General features: G+C 37.2%; 1 long non-coding RNA gene across 2 annotated transcripts in view; it reads right to left on the reverse strand.

The window, feature by feature from the left end:
• Positions 1 to 19403, reverse strand: part of LOC112935293 (uncharacterized) — a 108023-nt gene that overhangs the window by 80500 nt on the left and 8120 nt on the right. Inside the window, exons 4-7 of one of the 2 annotated variants that reach the window (XR_012003159.1) lie at positions 17194 to 17251; positions 15815 to 15915; positions 10172 to 10338; positions 4791 to 4844 (exon numbers count right to left, since the gene is read on the reverse strand). This is a non-coding gene — a long non-coding RNA (uncharacterized lncRNA). The remainder of the gene's footprint in view (positions 1 to 4790; positions 4845 to 10171; positions 10339 to 15814; positions 15916 to 17193; positions 17252 to 19403) is intronic. The other variant, XR_012003158.1, reaches the window with a different exon arrangement.

Consider the following 19403-nt stretch of genomic DNA (forward strand, 5'->3'; position numbering starts at 1 on the left):
AACCTTCTCTTAAGCAAACCTCTTTACATTTTAAGCCCAACCAATAGCAAGTTCTATCAATAATGTTCCATAAAGTTCTCTCAAGTATGAGTCCTCTTCTCCATCTTCTTTCCAAGGCTGAGAACATTTCTTTCTTGCACCGCTTTACTTACTACCAGTGTCTAATTAATCCTCTGTGGGCTATTAGAAATAACTTTCAGCAAAACAAATACTCACAAACCACCTTCTGCTTTAAAATTCCCTTTATTTATGCTCTATTGCCTATAGAATCAGTCCAATGTCCTTAGGTCAGAGGACCTAAAATTCAGTTTTCAGAATCTTACTCCTACCCATCCCTTCTTTCTATAAACATCCTGAAAGCATTCTGAATTCCACATCTCTGCACATGCCAATGTGTCATTGCATATGATGTTCCCTTCACTTATTTTACTGTTCTCATATTCTTTGCATCATTAACTCCTAATTATCTTTTAAGTCTGAGATCAGACACCATCCCTGTGATGTCCTTTCCTGACTCTTTCAAGCAGCATATGTCCTTTCCCCTTCTGTGCTCTATAATATCTCACTTAACTCTGCCTAAATATGATTGATCCCAAATATCTTTCTCACCCAAAAGACAGAGGGTTCCTTAAGAAATCAGACTCACTAGACTGTGATGAGGGTCTTAAAAAGTGCTAGTGGAAACAAGAACTCAGACTATAGATGAATGAATGAAGTATTAAATGTATAGATGTTTCATTAAATGTGGATTGAAAAATGGAGCTTCATCCTTATGGAAAATCTTCATTGAAGCAGAAATTTTTTCTTCTCCCATATACAGCATCAATGTGACCTGGAAGAGCCATGAAACGTCTGGGATTGATCTTGAGTTTAATTGTTGAGTTAAAGAGGAAAAAAAAAAACAACTGTACTGCTCAGACATTGGTATTGACGTAAATATAAAATTAAAGGAAGGAAATGTGGTGTAAGTCTATTTGTGACCGTCTCTAGTGCATAATGCTTGAATATGAATGATGAAATTTGGACATGTCAGATCATGGGGAAAAGGCGAAAAGTCCCTTGTGAACTTTGTTCTTAATATGTACTTTGCTTTTAGACAATGAAGATTGAACGAAGGATTCTAAGATGATGGGAAATCTGTTTGGAAACGTTTTCTTTCCCTGAAATTCCAGATTAATCACATTTTAAGGAAGCTAAATTACTTAATAAAAAGTGATCCTTACTGAGATGATTAAAAATTCGCCATTCATGATGCTCTGGGACAATGGCAGAATAGGAAGCACCAGGAATCTGTCCTCACACCTAGACAACACTACGCTGGAAGAATCCGTCGGATGTAATTTTTTTCGAACTATGAACTCTGTGGAAAGCTTGCAACTTCCAAAGGAAGGCATGGACAGTCTATTTCAGCTCTTAGCACAGTAGCAGCTACCCATACCTACTCCCTGCTGCATGGCAGGCATTGAACATATTCCCAGGGAAGCTTACACACAGTTGGTGGAAGCCAAGTTGGGCAAAATGGACCCTGTCCTCCAAATATTAGGGATCTGTGTTCTGACCTCTGGTTGCTGCTGATGATCATACAGATGCATACAAAGAGGTAGCAGTCATTATAGTTTTACTTATCCCCATTATTGCAAGTCCCTCCCCCTCTGGCTGATATGACTCCCAGCAGACTTAAAGGGCCACTTCCCCTTTCCTGTCTCCTCCTCCTCTTCTTTTCTTTTCTTTTCTTTTCTTTTCTTTTCTTTTCTTTTCTTTTCTTTTCTTTTCTTTTCTTCTTTTCTTTCTTTTCTTTTCTTTTCTTTTCTTTTCTTTTCTTCTTTTTCTTCTTCTTCTTCTTCTTCTTCTTCTTCTTCTTCTTCTTCTTTCTTCTTCTTCTTCTTTCTTTTCTTCTCCTTCTTCTTTTCATTTTCCCCTTTTTGGGATCCAGACATTAAAGACTAGGACATTCAAAATTACTGCAAATATAGGAGATAATAGAAACTAACCACACATGCCCAGCAAAAGACCCAGAAAAGAACTGGGATGACTTTATGTTTAACTCTCAGGCTGATACTAAAAGCTAGCATCATTATAACTTTTCAGTCTACAGAAATCAAACAGAAATAAAACAACAAAACCCAGAAAATCTTGGGAAAGGAAGAACAGCCTGATTTCCCGTGTTTTCACATTTTTAGGTTCAAATTTCCAGTTTTCAACAAAAAAATCATAAGGCCTATAAAGAGATAGGAACTTATGGCCCATTCCAAGGAAATAAATAAATCAACAGAAATGTCACTACAAAAGAACTGATGGCAGATATAGGCAGACTTTTAAATAGCCATCTTAAAGATGCTCAAAGAACTAAAGATTTGGAGAAAATGTAAAAAAAAAAAAAAAAAAAAAAAAAAAAAAAGGACATATCAACAAAGAGAAAACCTAAAAAGAAATTCTTTAGCTGAGAAGTACATAATCAAAATGTTTTTTTGGAATTCAAAAGCAAATCTGAGTAAGCAGAAGAAAGAATCACCACCCTTAAAGCTAAAAGAGTGAAAATTATTAAGTTTGAGAAAGAAGAAGAAAAAAGATTGAAGAAAATTGAATAGAGCTTAAGGGAAATACAGCACATTATCAAGTGGACCGACATACACATTATGGGAGTCCCAGAAAGAGAAGAGAGAGTTATATGGGCAGGAGAATATATAAAGAAACAATGCCTAAAAATTCCCCAAATTTGATGAAATATATGAATATGAACATCCAAGAAGCTCAACAAACCCTGAGTAAGATGTACTCAAAGAGGCTCATATTGAGACATAATAAAATTTTAGAAAGACAAAGATAGAGGGAATCTTGAGAGCACAAGAGAGAGACAAGGGATCTTCATTACGATTTCTCTCCAGAAGTTTGACGGCCACAAGGCAGTGTACTGATATATTCAAAGTGCTAAAAGAAAACAACTGTCGATCAAGAATCCTACATCAGGCAAAATTGTACTTTGAAAGTGAGGGAGACATTAAGATATTCAGGATAAACAAAAGGTGAAGGAGTTCATTACCTCTAGACCTGCCCTGCAAGAAATGTTCAAAGGAGTCTGCCAAGATGAAATGACAAGATACCAGATAGTAACTCAAAGCCATATGGCAAAATAAAGATTTCAATAAGGGAAAATACAAGGGAAATTATAAAAGCTTGTAATCTTTTAACAACAACAAGCTTGTGGAGTTTATAACTTCACTTTATTTTCTGCATGATTCGTGAGACTAATACATTTTTAAAAAAACAATCATTAATGCAAAAGCTAGTATCGTTACAACTTTAGTTTATAACTCCTAATTTTTATTTCTATATAATTTAGGAGACTGATGCATTCAAAAGAATTATTAGGTTATATTTTGGGACACACAATGTATAAAGATGTAATTTTGTGACATCAACAACCTACATGGGAAGGGATGTAGCTATAATGAGCAGAATTTCTGTATGTTATTGAAAATAAGTTGGTATAAATTCAAAATAGTGTACTTTAACCTTAGAATGTTAAGTATAATCCCCCAAGGTAACCACGAGGAATATAGCTATAGAACATAAACAAACAAAAAAAAAATGACAAGAGAATTTAACTAACCACACATGCCCATGCCCCCCCCCCCAAAAAAAATCAACTAAACACAAAAGAAAGCAGTAATATAGAAAATGCAGGACAAGAAAAGTTATAAACATAGAGAAAACAAAAAGGAAAATGACAGAAGCCTCTCCTTATTAGTGATTACTAATGTAAATGAATAAGCTCTCCAATCAGAAGAGATTAGAATAGATAAAATCACACATTCCATTACATGTATATTCAGTTTATATAATATTCACCTTAGAACCAAAGAATTAGACCAAAAGTGAAAAGAAGGACAAAGATACTCCATGCAAATAATAACCAAAGAGAGCAGGGATGGTTGTATTAATATCAGATAAACAGACTTTAAATCACAAAAGATTATGAGACAAAGAAAGGCGTTATATACTTTTTAATCCTCAATACAGCAGGAAGACACAACGGTTATAATTGTTTATGCAACTGATGATAGATCATGAAAATATATGATGCAAAAACTGACAAAATCAAGGAGATAAATACACAATTCTACAATAATATAGACTTTGATACTCCATTCTCAGTAATGGATAGAACAACCAGACCAAGGATGACTAAAGAGACATTAATAATACCAACTAGAAAAATAAACCAACTAGATAGACATACAAAGAAAAGACTACAAAACAACTATAGCATAACACATTCTTCTCAAGCGTACATAGGACGTTTGCCAGGATAGAGCATGTTAGGCCACAAGTTAAGTCTCAATAGATATAGAAAGATAGATATCATACTAATTAACTTTTCCCATCACCTTGGAAGTTACAAATCATTAACAGAAGTAAAACTGGAAATTTCATAATTCTGTGGATATTAAGCAATGCATTCTTTTTAAAAAGATTTTATTCATTTCTTTGTTTGTTTGTTTAGAGATAGAGAGCATGAGTAGAGGAGGGGCAAAAGGAGAAGGAAAGTGAAAAGCAGACTCCCCTCTGAGCAGAGAGCCTGTTATGAGGCTTGACATGGGAGCTTGATCTGGGATTCCAGGATTCTCTCTCTCTCTCTCTCTCTCACTCTCTCTCTCTTTCTCTCTCAACTAAATAAAAATAAAATCTTAAAAAAAAAGAAGTAAGAAGGCTGTAATTGATTTACTCCCTCCAGCTGCAAGACGGGCTAAGGACAAGCTCTTATGTTACTTCTCTTACATTTCACTTACCATTGCTAGGGACACTGCAGGCTGATGTGTTCACCTCAGATCCTCTTCAGAAAGCTGAAAATTATGAATAGGGCCACCATGAGAAAGAAAAGAGGATACATCACGGGCCATTATTACTAAAATAGACACACATAAGTCATGGTCATCACCAAAAGAAGTTTTCTGAGATTGCTACTCAAGACTGCTGATGTTACAAACCAACTTTCCTCAACTGTGACCACATGCTAGAATGGCCTGGTAAGCTAAAAAAAACAAGATAAAACAAACAAAAAACTCAGACTCCGCCCCCTAGAGATTCAGATTTAATTAGTCTGAAGTAGACTTGGATATTTTGTGGTTCTTTTGTTTTTGTTTTTATGTTTTATTACTTCCTAAATGACTATAATGTGATCTGGAGCTTAGGACCACTTTTACAAAAAGAAAATTTCCAAACTATGCTGCATGCTTATTTGTTGCTAAAATAACTAATTATGACTACACTGTGAACTAGTAAGCTTCTCTTTCCTTGAAATCCAGGGACATTTTCTGAATGCTTTCATCTCATTCATCTGACAGCAAAAACAAAAACAAAAACAAAAACTATTTGTTTCTAACACACATTTGAGGTACTCTGTAACAACTTTTACATCTTATTTTATTTCATTTTAGCCATGACCTTATAGGGAGCTCAAGTTAGCCTGAATCCAATGCCATTGATCCAAAGTCTAAAATCATACCTTTTTCATTGCACTTCACAAAAGGCATTTTAGTATCTTCTCTACAGTTGGTACCATGCTATTTGAATGGAATGAAACTTAGGGAATATTAAGCCTTTAACAATCTCAACCTTTTCTCCTGCATTCATGGAAGAACACTTACTTATTCCAGAGACAGAAAAACCTTTCCACTGCTATTGTTTTTCTCATGTCTGCTATGAGTGAACCTTCTGGCAATACTACTTACTCAGCTTTTGAGAAGATACAGTGAGGATGTACCTATCTTCCTAAATCCTTACATCTTATTCTAATAGACTGTTAACATTCTTAGTTGTCATCATAGCAAAGCTTTAAGATTTCTTCTGTTTTCATAATCAAAGCACCTCATGAAGCACTTGAGTGAATGACGGGATTTCCCAAAGACAAGTTCAGGCACTTCTGATAATAGTCCCAGAATAGAGATGTTGGAATGAACAAGTGGAAAGAATCCTGGAGTTGCATTTGGAACATACAGGCTACAACTGATTTGGAATGCTTTCAAGCTGTGTGACCTTAAGCAGATCATTTAACACTTATGAGTCCCAATGTCTTTGGAGATGGTAGTTTCTGCCCCAGTTAGACCACAAAGAGATAAAGAGAGCACATAAGAGGCCCTCTTTGGAGGCATATTTTTTACTTTTGAAAAGCACAGTACAAGGGGATATTTTTCCTCCCCTTCCTTCTGTCTCCATCCTTCTCTGCAAGGTCCTGGGACTTTCTAAGCACCAGCAGAGCTGACTCAGCTCTGTGGCAGCAGAAGATTCCAAGTGGCTGAATAAAGCACCCAGTGCAGACAGGCAGAGGTCAGAAAGCAGCCAGGGATAAAGGAACCAGGAAAGATAGAGATACGATAGAGTAAAAGAAACAGAGAAAGGTAATGCATGCCTCCACTATGCTTTCTAGAATTTCTTTTGCAAATTAGTAAAAGTATTTATTTCTCATAAGGATATATACTTGATTCTAAGTTTCCTTTATAGAGTAATCAAGGACTTCTAAGAAGTAACAGAGATAAGGCTAATCAAAAAAGCTAAAATAGGAATAGGAAGCTCATTTGAAAAAACAACCATATTGGGAGAGAAAATCAACACTTGATCCCCAGATGCTGAAAACACATGACCAATTACAACCAACAATACAGCACTAGGAACAGAAGGAAGGGAGACAGCGTCAGGAGGCCTAAGACACTTATGGACATTTGTCGGACTTGCTGTAAAGGAAAGTAGATGAGGTAAAGTAAAATGAATGTTTCTAACACGCGATCAGAAACCAGCATGAGTCCAGGGAAGCTTCTTACATGTCGCTTAATTCTGCACATTAAATTAGCTTTTTGGCGACTATAACTCTTGGTCAAGAGCTGTACTATTGTTATCTCAAATAATTTTCAGTACATTTCACAAGATGATTACTATTTCATGCCTTCCCACCGTCATCTGCAGATTGGAAAATAGAGATGCAGAGAGGCAAAGCACCAAAGTGCACTGAGTCTAACAGGTTGTTTGTTTACACTTTATTATCTTTTCTTCCCTTAGAACCAACGATTTGTCTTGGTTTAATAATTAACCATAGAAGACTGCACTTTTCTTTTAATGAGCAAATAGTAAAGGAAAAGATTGAAAAATTCCCTCTCTATCTCCTTGGTTTCAAGTAAGTAAAAAAACTGGGGGAATTTTATGGCCCTATCTAAACTATTCTTATAGCCAGGAAATCGTAAAAATTAAATTTCCAGTATAAAGGAGCAAGTTTCTAAATTAATAATAGAAAAGTTATAATTACTAGTAAGGAAATATTGTTTTATTAGAAGATATCAAATGGCAGTATATTTAGACAATTAATATGTATGTCACAGAATTATTTTAGAATCCATGTTTATTTGAAAAAAGTATGACGCCTTTAACAAAAATACTTTTATTTTGCAGTAAGTATAAAAATAAAAATGTAAATGAGTAGTTTATGTAATATCTAATGCTAAAATAGCACTGAATTATATCACTGGTGATATTGACAATCTTAATTAAGAAGTCACTTAATGATCATGTTAACAAATCTGGCATATTTTTTTAGTCAGACTGACACTACTCAAGACACAAGCATAACTGATGTTCCTTCAATAAGATGCAGAGTAGAATCTGTGAAGGAACATCTGATGCCTATGATAAAATTAAGGTCAAGGACTTGGTAAAATATGTTATAAACTGTAACAGATGTTCCCAGATGAAATCACATTTCTATTAAAAACTATACAGATGCTCAGTCGATAGAACCCAGAGTCTCAGAATTGTAGAACCAGAAAAGGATTTTTAGAGACTAGTCATTCCCATCATTTTAAAGCAGAGGAATTGACACACAAATGTTAAAGTGGGGAGCACAACATTCCACAGTTGGTTATGTGTCTGGACTAGAACTTAAGTCCTTTCTACCATTCCAGATTGTCTGTCATTATGACAAACGAAGGGACATCTTAATATCTTACTTAAAAACATATTTAGGGTAAATTGTGTTGTGTGGTAAAATTAGGTACAGGAATATTAACAACATAGACCACTGCATCATTCGGACCTTTCCTGATTCCTGCTCCTGGATATTGCCCAGCCTTATATTGACTCTTAAAGGGCAAATCCCGGGAATCTACCATTCTCCAGGCATTATAAAGATGCCAAACTAATATTAAATCTGCAATGCATTTTTAAAATTTCAGTAACTATTAGGGATCAGCAAATATTAGCACCACACTAAATTGTGGGTGGTACCTCCTTAAATTCACACGATGAATAAACACTTTCTCAGTTGATCTTTCACAAGATTTAATATTATCCAGAGTTTGGATGCTAATACTAAACTTCTGTGAATGACAAAAGGTTTGGCAACAAATGGGCAAATACTTAACACTACTGAAATAAAAAAGCACTACAGTGAATTTCACATGCTTTCTTTCATAGATAAATCAAGTCGACAGTGGAGCAACACACTTAGAGGAAAAGAATATATTCTAAGATGCTTATAATTTATCACTTGTGATTTTTAAGACCTTATCATAGACTGTGAACTATAAAATATGAATTCTATTATAATCTCTTTTATTGTGTCAGGAGGGATTCTGACCCCAGATTTTCACTGACCAACTGGGATAGGTTTTGCAGAACATAAACACCAATAAAATGAGGAGAAAAGATTAACTTTAATCCCATTAATAAAGATCCAAAACTAATCATCTCTTCCCATTTCAACCAATGGCAGAACTAGCCATTGTTGCCATAACCTACAAGTTAATATGGACTCCTTACTTGTACCCATTCCCCACCTAAAAAAAAAAAAAAATCATTCAACTCTATTAAGACTACATCTCACTATCTTAAATTTACTTCAGTGGCTCTCAAATGTGGCTATCAGAATCCCCTGGGGGAAATTTGTATTGTTAAAAATATAAAGGCCCACAAGCTCCCCTACTTCAAGGAGCCTGTGCCTCTGTGGGCATTATTAGCTGTCCATGTGATGATGATGTGTAACGAATTTGAGAAACGCTACTTTAGTGTATGCTCTTAATATTCCTCTCCTGATATTTGTATTTGCATCTTAATTGTTCTTGTTTCTTTCTGTACCAATCCACTCTTCAGTTAGTCAACAAAGTTGAAAAATTCCAAGCTTAAAAAATATATATATACACTAATGGCTGCTTATCACACTTAAGAGTAAGTCTGGATTTGTTTTGCATTTAAGGCTATTTAAGATTTGGTTTTTGCAGTCTTCTCTAGCCTCATTTATCATCACTCCACCTGAGGTGCACATTCCCCTAATGCGCAATGCCTACCTGGAGTCCAGGCCATTTATAATCATCCCCATACTCATTCAAAAATTATCTATTGAGAGAAGCCCGAGTGGCTCAGTGGTTTAGCGTTGCCTTCCGCCTAGGGCGTGACCTGGAGACCGGGACCAAGTCCCACCTCAGGCTCCCTGAATGGTGCCTGCTTCTCCCTCTACCTGTGTCTCTGCCCCTCTCTCTGTCTCTGTGTCTCTCATGAATAAATAAATAAATAAATATATATATTTTTTAAATTATCTATTGAGCTCCTACCTTCAGTGCAGCACTGGATTTAATACTATGGGTCAAGCGGTAAAGAAATGAAAATCATATCAGTTCTCAAAAGGGGAAAAAGATGTAAGTGAATGTATTTAACTTTGTTAGAATTGTGATAGATGCTGCAAAAAGTAGTGGATTATTATGTCAGGATTTTCAGAGGTAGCTTCCTCAAGCAAGTGTTTTTTTGAGCTAATGCTTGAAGATTTTACAGAAAATAAATGGCAGGAGGTTCAGAGGGGCCTTTAAAGGTAGGGAACAGATTACAAAGGTCCAGTGGTGAGAGGAGAACTACATTTCCAAGGACTTAAGAGAAGATCATACAGCGATCCACCTTATTTGTGGGGATACTTTCCAAGACTCCTAGTGGATGCCTGAAACTGCAGATAGTACTAACCCTAAGTATAATATATTTTTTCCTATAATACATACCTATGATGAATTTGTAAAGTAGGCACAGTAAGAGATTAACATCAATAGCTAATAATAAAATAGACCAATTATAACAATGTAATGTAATAAAGATTATGTGAATGTGGTCTTTCTTTCAGAATATCTTCTTGTACTGTACTCACCCTTGCTCTTCTCGTGATGATGTAAGATGATAAAAATGCCTATTTGATGAGATGAAGTGAGGTGCACGACCTAGGCAATGTGACGTAGTGTTAGCAACTATTGACCTTCTGATGACATGTCAGGAGGACTCTGCTTCTGGATGACAATGAACCTGAGGTAACTGAAACTGGAAAGCAAAACGAAGATAAGGGGATGACTGCTGTAGACATTAAAACAAAAAAGAGAAAATGTGGGTAGCCAGAGGTAAAGTTGGTGATGGTGCAGAAACCAGTTCATATAAGTATTTGTTAGCCATAGTTGCTTTTTTTTTTTTTTAATTCTAAGGAAAATTGAGAGTTTCAAGGAGAAAATTGTCTTAGATTTGCATCTGAAAAGAACATTATGACCACAATGTAGAGGATGGATTAGAAGATGGGAAGCATGGGCCATATACCTCTTTATAGAAGCCCATTGCAGCAGTCCAGGAGAAAACAAATGCTGCTTGGAGAAAGCTCTAAACACCAGAACTGCTTCATGGCATGCTTTACTCTCCACTCAAAGAACCATCTTTTTCCCATATCATCTTTTGGTTTCATCTGCAAGGCCTAGATTATATTGGGTTTTCTTATCATTGGCCATTTACTCTTGCTACATTTTAATTTTTTATATTTTAATTTATTTTATTTTTATTCTATATTTTATTTATTTATTTATTTATTTATTTATTTATTTATTTATTTATTTATTTTAGAGAGAGATAGCATATGTGCACAGAGAAAGAGAGAGAATCCTAAGCAGGCTCCATGCCCAGCGTGGAGCCAGATTCAGGGCTTGATCTCATGACCCTGACATCATGACCTGAGCTGAAGCTCAGATGCTTAATCCACTGAGCTACCCAGGCTCCCTGACTCTTGCTACATATTAAATATTAATTTATACATCTCTCTCCTACACTGAAATACAAATTATTAAGAGCAGGAGCAATATTCTATCTTTATCTCCACTGCCCAACCAATTCTGTTTCAATAAATGTTTGAACGATTTGCCCGTAAATTGACCAGCCATGTGATGTTGAACAAGTAATTTAACCACTGTAGACCTCAATTTCAACACTTAATAAGTAATTTCATCTCCTCACCCACTGTAAGCCCTTGGAGTTAGCTACCAGCAGGTAAATATCTTTTTCTTGGAACTGAGGGTATGTGGAAAATCAATCAGGCAGATTCCAAAGGATAGATTTAACTGAAAAAGATTTTGTAAGGGGGATTTTAGAGCTATTTAGGTAGAATTCACAGTCCAACAAGAATATATGAACCACCCAGGAACTCTGATATTAGGAAGCCTCTACCACTCCTACACAAGAAAAGATAAGGGGAAGGAATAGTGCTAATGAAGCCTCCTGAGAAACGGAGCTATGGGTGTGGGTCTGTTCAACAGAAGTTGTGGCCATAAGGCAACTACCACCAGGACTATGGCCAGGCAAGGAGTGAGCTGGTGGCAGGAGGAATCTAGTACACCAGTCTAGCTCTTCTCTCAGCCATCAATACATTTCTACAGCTTCTTGAAGGACTGAGGCCATTTGAAAGCCAGAGGGCAGGTGTCCCGACGTTTCGTTGCATCTGAATCTTTGGGGTAAATCCCCAACAGTGCAATTGCTGGGTCGTAGGGCAGGTCTATTTTTAACTCTTTGAGGAACCTCCACACAGTTTTCCAGAGTGGCTGCACCAGTTGACATTCCCACCAACAGTGTAAGAGGGTTCCCTTTTCTCCGCATCCTCTCCAACATTTGTTGTTTCCTGCCTTGTTAATTTTCCCCATTCTCACTGGTGTGAGGTGGTATCTCATTGTGGTTTTGATTTGTATTTCCCTGATGGCAAGTGATGCAGAGCATTTTCTCATGTGCATGTTGGCCATGTCCATGTCTTCCTCTGTGAGATTTCTCTTCATGTCTTTTGCCCATTTCATGATTGGATTGTTTGTTTCTTTGGTGTTGAGTTTAATAAGTTCTTTATAGATTTTGGAAACTAGCCCTTTATCTGATATGTCGTTTGCAAATATCCTCTCCCATTCTGTAGGTTGTCTTTTAGTTTTTTTGACTGTATCCTTTGCTGTGCAAAAGCTTCTTATCTTGATGAAGTCCCAATAGTTCATTTTTGCTTTTGTTTCTTTTGCCTTTGTGGATGTATCTTGCAAGAAGTTACTGTGGCCGAGTTCAAAAAGGGTGTTGCCTGTGTTCTCCTCTAGGATTTTGATGGACTCTTGTCTCACATTTAGATCTCTCATCCATTTTGAGTTTATCTTTGTGTATGGTGAAAGAGAGTGGTCCAGTTTCATTCTTCTGCATGTGGATGTCCAATTTTCCCAACACCATTTATTGAAGAGACTGTCTTTCTTCCAATGGATAGTCTTTCCTCCTTTATCGAATATTAGATGACCATACATTTCAGGGTCCACTTCTGGGTTCTCTATTCTGTTCCATTGATCTATGTGTCTATTTTTGTGCCAGTACCACACTGTCTTGATGAAGGGCTAGTTTCCAAAATCTATAAAGAACTTATTAAACTCAACACCAAAGAAACAAACAATCCAATCATGAAATGGGCAAAAGACATGAAGAGAAATCTCACAGAGGAAGACATGGACATGGCCAACATGCACATGAGAAAATGCTCTGCATCACTTGCCATCAGGGAAATACAAATCAAAACCACAATGAGATACCACCTCACACCAGTGAGAATGGGGAAAATTAACAAGGCAGGAAACAACAAATGTTGGAGAGGATGCGGAGAAAAGGGAACCCTCTTACACTGTTGGTGGGAATGTCAACTGGTGCAGCCACTCTGGAAAACTGTGTGGAGGTTCCTCAAAGAGTTAAAAATAGACCTGCCCTACGACCCAGCAATTGCACTGTTGGGGATTTACCCCAAAGATTCAGATGCAACGAAACGTCGGGACACCTGCACCCCGATGTTTCTATCAGCAATGGCCACAATAGCCAAACTGTGGAAGGAGCCTCGGTGTCCATCGAAAGATGAATGGATAAAGAAGATGTGGTTTATGTATACAATGGAATATTACTCAGCGATTAGAAACGACAAATACCCACCATTTGCTTCAACGTGGATGGAACTGGAGGGTATTATGCTGAGTGAAATAAGTCAATCGGAGAAGGACAAGCAGTGTATGTTCTCATTCATTTGGGGAATATAAATAATAGTGAAAGGGAATATAAAGGAAGGGAGAAGAAATGTTGGGAAATATCAGGAAGGGAGACAGAACATAAAGACTCCTAACTCGGGGAAACGAACTAGGGGTGGTGGAAGGGGGGAGGAGGGCGGGTGTTGGAGGGGAATGGGTGACGGGCACTGAGGTGGACACTTGACGGGATGAGCACTGGGTGTTTTTCTGTATGTTGGTAAATTGAACACCAAAAAAAAAAAAAAAAAAGAAAGCCAGAGGGCAAGGAAATCCAGGTGATTATGTTTTTGAGGTTAATCTTTCAGGCCACTGAGCATGAAATAGAAAAAGGAAGGGTGGATCTAGTGATGCAAATAGAGAGAAATCAGAACAGAGAGGTTTCCACAAGAAAACCATGGAGATTCAATTTAGTAAAACAAAGGAGTCTAATAAAGCCTTCTAAATGGTGCTGTAGGCCAAATATGAGAAAAAATAAGAACATGGAGTACTCAGAAAGGTGATTACAGAACCATGGGAATAATGGCAAAAATTATGTAAACAGGCCAAGGGGAGGACAATATGGGCAAATATTCAGTCCTGAATTTTTTGCTTTCACATTTATGTCTACAACTGTGTTTGAAGGACAGCGATAAACTTTCCAATCAGGAAATCAAGTGATCTCAATATTCACATCAATTTATATAATGTTATCACAGCTGCAATAAAATACCTTTTTACTATCTAGAATTTAGACACTCTTGTCTTGTATACCCTATTTAATGATTTAAATTATTGAAAACTCCATGACCTGGGAGTGTAAAACTCAATGCATTGAGTATATCCAATATCAATGGAAAGTTTCTTCATATTAACACACATAATTACTACTCATCTCCAAAGAACCTATGTACTAGATAGGGAGTAGAGGCTTTCCAGATCTCATCCAGTCCTAGTATCAAAAGTGCACAGGAAGATGCTATAATCCACAATATACTGGAAAAAGCCTGAGGCTCAAAGAGGAGGTAACACATCCCATGTGACACAGAAAGTGGAAAGACTGGGACTCACATTCAGGTCTTTTAGTCTGGAGCTCTCATTCATTCCTTAATGTGCTAGGAGCTTCACGAAGCAGTGGAGCTGCCTATAGTTGGAGCTAAAGAAGTTGTTGATGATTTCCATGTTTAGATACAGGAGTACTAAGGGGAATTTCCTTTCTTTTCTAATTAATTGAGAAAAACATATGAGAAGAGATGGAAATTTTGAGTTAATTGGTTCAGGGAAATGAGTTAGCTTGATTAAGCAAGAGTACATGATACCCAATAAATGCTTATTACAGAGAGAAATGAACCTCATCTAGAGTCCTGGGGAGCATCAGGAGGCTGGGCCTGAAAAGCATGGTTTCAGCAGGATGGAATGATTGAAGGAGAGATTGCAAAAAGAGATATTCAGCCATGAGAAATTGTTTGTGGGAAAATAGGCTTTGCAAGTTTGCCTTCCTGGCAAACATCACATATTTATTTACATCACCCATCTCCTTGCTTTATTGACTCATTCAGTTTCTTTAATTCCAAAAGCAAATTTGATTTCTTTCTACATTCCATGCACACTTCTAGGTCCTGGGCATATAAAGTCAAAGTGACACATTCTTTCCCCTCATAAGAGTTTTATATCCAATGGAAGACACAGGGTCATAAACCAGCAAGTGTAATTTCATATGATTGTGTTAAAATAGCTGCTGAGGATGCTTCAGAGACACAGAGAAAGAATATTTTCATTGCTAAGAAGTCAGAAGGAGTCCTTTTCAAGAGCTTGGTCTTGAAGAATGGGAATTAAATGGGTAGAAAAAAATCTAAAGGTTTTAAGAAAACTATACTTGTGAAATTCTTGAAGACAGAGGCAGAGCTTGTAGGACCAGAGTAGAGAATACATGTGGGACTGGAATGCAAGAGGAGCCAAAAGAAGCAGGCAGGTGCCATGCTACATGAAGGAGCTTGGATAACAAGTTAGGGAATTTGAGAGGAACCACAAAGCTCTAGGAAGCCACTAAAAGATTTAAATCAGCAGAGTGATAAAATCTGATACAAGGTTAGAAGAGATCATACGGGATGCAGTGTGGGGTGGACAGAGGAGGAGGTCCAGGCAGGAGGCATGGAGACCAATTGGAAGCTTGGTTCCAAACCTGAGTGACTGTGCAAGTGGTTGTGAGGTTACTGACATGAGGAACATAGAGTGAAGAGTGGACTGGATTGGAGAAAAGAAGTTTCCAATCTAATTATTTCCCAATGACAAATTCTCATCATCCCTTCTTTAACATAATAACGAGAAGGGGAAATATATATAATTGATAAGAATGGATTAGAATATACTTGTGCTTATTTTCTGGCCCTGATCTGAACACCGGCTTCCAGGGAACTGTGTTTATTATACATTCACAGAAGAGGGAGACATGAACTAAGAGGGATCCTGATGGGCAATGGTCTCACCCCGTTTTCTCCAGTCTCCACTCCTCAGGATTTCAAAAGATAGGAAGGCATCTCTTCACAGTGACTTCATGGTGACCTTTGAGGGGGGGAAACCTAAGCCTCTGTTAAGGATAAATGAATTCACTGAGAATATGGTTTTTACTTCCGAGCACTTACCTTTTGCCAAGTAGTGTCTGTTATGCCAAGGTTCACATTAGCAGGCAGCGTGAAGGAGGGAAAAGCAACTCAACCACCACTTTGGAATGGATTTTTTACCTGCCTCATTGCAGATAAGGGACATTATTGATCTGATTAGGGTAGTTCAATTAGCAGAGCAAACAGATTCCTAGACTGGAGAAAAGGCTAAATGACTTTTGCCTTTGACCTAGAGAAATTACCTAGGCAACCAGTACTTCAGTTTTTCTGTCTCCTAATTGAGCCCGGTAAGTGGTACACTATCCAAATGAGTGGGTCTCGAACCCAGCTGATTTTGATGTGGTTTGGGAACCACTGCTCTACATATAAAGACTGTAGAGAGCTTTGCAAAACAGATCTATCTCATTTGGGCTCCCTCCCTCAAAATGGGGTAAGGAGGCTGCCTGTGAAAAAACAATGTGAGATCCAAGTAAAATGTACCACATCTCAGTAAATGAATGCTAGTGATTTGAAGAAATGTAACACTGCTGTAGTAAATAATGCTTGATGACGAAAATATTTGGTCATTTTACAGTATTGCTCAAGCAAGGAAATAGCACTCATTATAACACTTTCTTTTCATTCTGTGTAACAAGCAGGATTCTCTGGTGCAAACATAAGATGCCAATTCTATAATTTAAGGAGAAAATAAAAATATGGGTGGTTATGGGGGTGGCTCATGTGAGTGAAGGGTAGGATGACAAGGAAGCTGCATGGAGACATGAAACATTTGACTCTAGGGACCTGGGTGGTAGGAACCAACAGAATTCTTTCCCAGGGGACAGCTGAAAAAAGTGAAGTTCTCACTAAATCAAGCGCTTTTAAAAATAATGTTCAGGGTGGAATGAGCCGGCATGAAAAGGAGAGTTGTTTAAGAAGAGGGAAGTTCTTTAGAACTTTTGAGAAGCAGTTATTCAAAATACATTTTAGTTCCTTAGTGAGTGTCAATCCCTTGATGAATTATACTCATTTAAAACTGGAAACAGCCCAACAAATATTCTTTTTTTTTTATTTCTAAACTGGTTTTAATTGTTTTTTTAACAATAAATTTATTTTTTATTGGTGTTCAATTTGCCAACATACAGAATAACACCCAGTGCTCATCCCATCAAGTGCCCACCTCAGTGCCCGCCACCCAGTCACCCCCACCGCCCGCCCTCCTCCCCTTCCACCACCCCAACAAATATTCTGTATAAAGAACATACCTTAGAGGAAGACAGCATGAGAGAAAATAATAATTGTTTTTAAACCTGGCTGTGCTGCCTTGAGATCCAGCAAAGTAATGCAAAAAAAAAAAAAAAAAAAATAGGTTAAGTTGTGCAATGATAAACTTAAGAAGGCTGACAAGTCACAAGAGGTCATGGGAGGAAAGCAGGGAGGAGGAGAAGGAGGAGGAAGAGGTAGAAGAGGAAATCTACCTTCAAAGTGGTAAAATAAAACTTAATTTCAGCGGAATTTATAATGAACTGAAAATTCGTTCCTTTCCAGGTGTGTCAAATTTTCTTAAAATAAATACCCTTTCAGGGATTGTGAATGATATCCTGCCCAATGGATAATTTTCCTTAACTGCTATTTAGCTCAACAAAATTTTTAGATGATTCAGATGCTACTCTAGTATTAATTGTCACAGGATGAAATCTAGAAGTCTCGATGATGTAATGATAGAGTTTATAGGACTGATGGTATGCAATGAAGTATGTCATTTTTCTAATGCCACAGTAGAGGCAAAAAGTCTTTTTCATTTTGAGAACTTTTGCTCAATCTTACATATATTATCAATGTAGCTTTAGGCAAGCATTTTGATGTTTTTAAGGCTCCATCTCAACATACGAAAGGAGATGGTTAGGGACGCCTGGGTGGCTCAGCCGTTGAACATCTGCCTTCACTCAGGGTATGATCCCAGGGTCCTGGGATCAAGTCCCGTATTAGGCTCCCTGAGGGGAGCCTGCTTCTCCCTCTGCCTATGTCTCTGCCTCTCTCTCTCTCTCTGTCTCTCATGAATAAATAAATTAAATCCATAAAAAAAAAAAGGAGACGGTTAACTCACAACAAACCGTGCCTATCTCACAGGAACATGAAGTACGTAGGGCAAAATCATTGGTGGTAAAATCACTGCAAACCCTTATGAATTTGAGGGTTACTTATAGATATCTGGACATATTATTTAAGAGTAAAAAAATGGTAGTAGATCTCTTGACTAGAGGCCAGAAAAGCCGTAAGTAACAGAATTCACATTCATCACAACCATTTGGAGCAATATTTCACAAACTGGAGTGACAGTTTTGAAGAGTTAACCCCAAAGTGCTAAGTTTATATTGTAACTCTTAAAAGGAAGTAATTTGTGTCTGTAATATATGTAATCTCCATAAACCATTTCTTTTTTAAGATTGTGTGAACAGCACTAAGAAAAGCTGCAGTGGCAACACCACCTTTGATGTGACAGAGAATGAACATAATTAATATTGCATACAAATACAATCTCAAAGTATTAGATAGTGAGCTCACTGCTTAATTGTTCCGAAAATGATAGGGTATACTCCTTTTAGGCTACATCCCCGAGAATTTTTTTTAATTGCCCTTTAATAGAAATCATGCTTTATTTTTAGTCTAGAGAAAACAAAGTCTGTGGGAACCACCTTCTTCCACCCATGTCTTGGCAGTGGGAACTAGTGTCTCAGATCAAGACTATTTACCCATCCCCATGGCAACAATGTGTTCCTTCCTGCATAAATCCTAATATCATAGGACCCAATGGTTCTTTAGTATGGCATTTCAACCCCAAAATAACTATATTGATGTGAATATAAATGCTCTAAATAGAACTTTTTTAAAAAATTAAAATATTGCTATGATGCTAGAAAGTCTGATGTAGCCTTTTCACCAGATCTTTGTTTTGGAATAAACTGTCTGCCATTTCTGAGTATGGACACCGGATCTTCAAAGGAGTTGGACCTTTTAATCTGTTATTTGGCAGAACATTATGTGGACTCTAGCAATGTTGGGGTTGGAGCTCTGAATAATGTCCCTACATCCATGTAGCCACAATCCACGAAGACATTGCCTGTGGGTTGCCTTGGTTTAGGGGTCATTACCCTCTTGTTTGCCAGGCTCAACAAGAAATTAAATCCCTAAAAGCTTCATCTACCCTAAGACCTGGTCACTTTCCAGGTTGCTAGATGTACTAAAACACACTGGCAAAGATTCCAAATAGCAAAAAAAGATTGAGTTGTACCCATAAATTGCTTTGGGATCCTCAAAAGAAAAATGCTGTCCAAATACCAATAAGTGGTATTAACTATTTTGTCTCATGGTCAGACCTGACACTTAAGCCTACACACACATTTTAATAAAAGTAGTGTTCCACTACTTGTACTTCCTTCCATACAAATACATTATAATTTTTGTTTGAGGGAGT

Source organism: Vulpes vulpes, chromosome 8 (genome assembly GCF_048418805.1).
Source record: "Vulpes vulpes isolate BD-2025 chromosome 8, VulVul3, whole genome shotgun sequence".
Classification (NCBI taxonomy): domain Eukaryota; kingdom Metazoa; phylum Chordata; class Mammalia; order Carnivora; family Canidae; genus Vulpes; species Vulpes vulpes.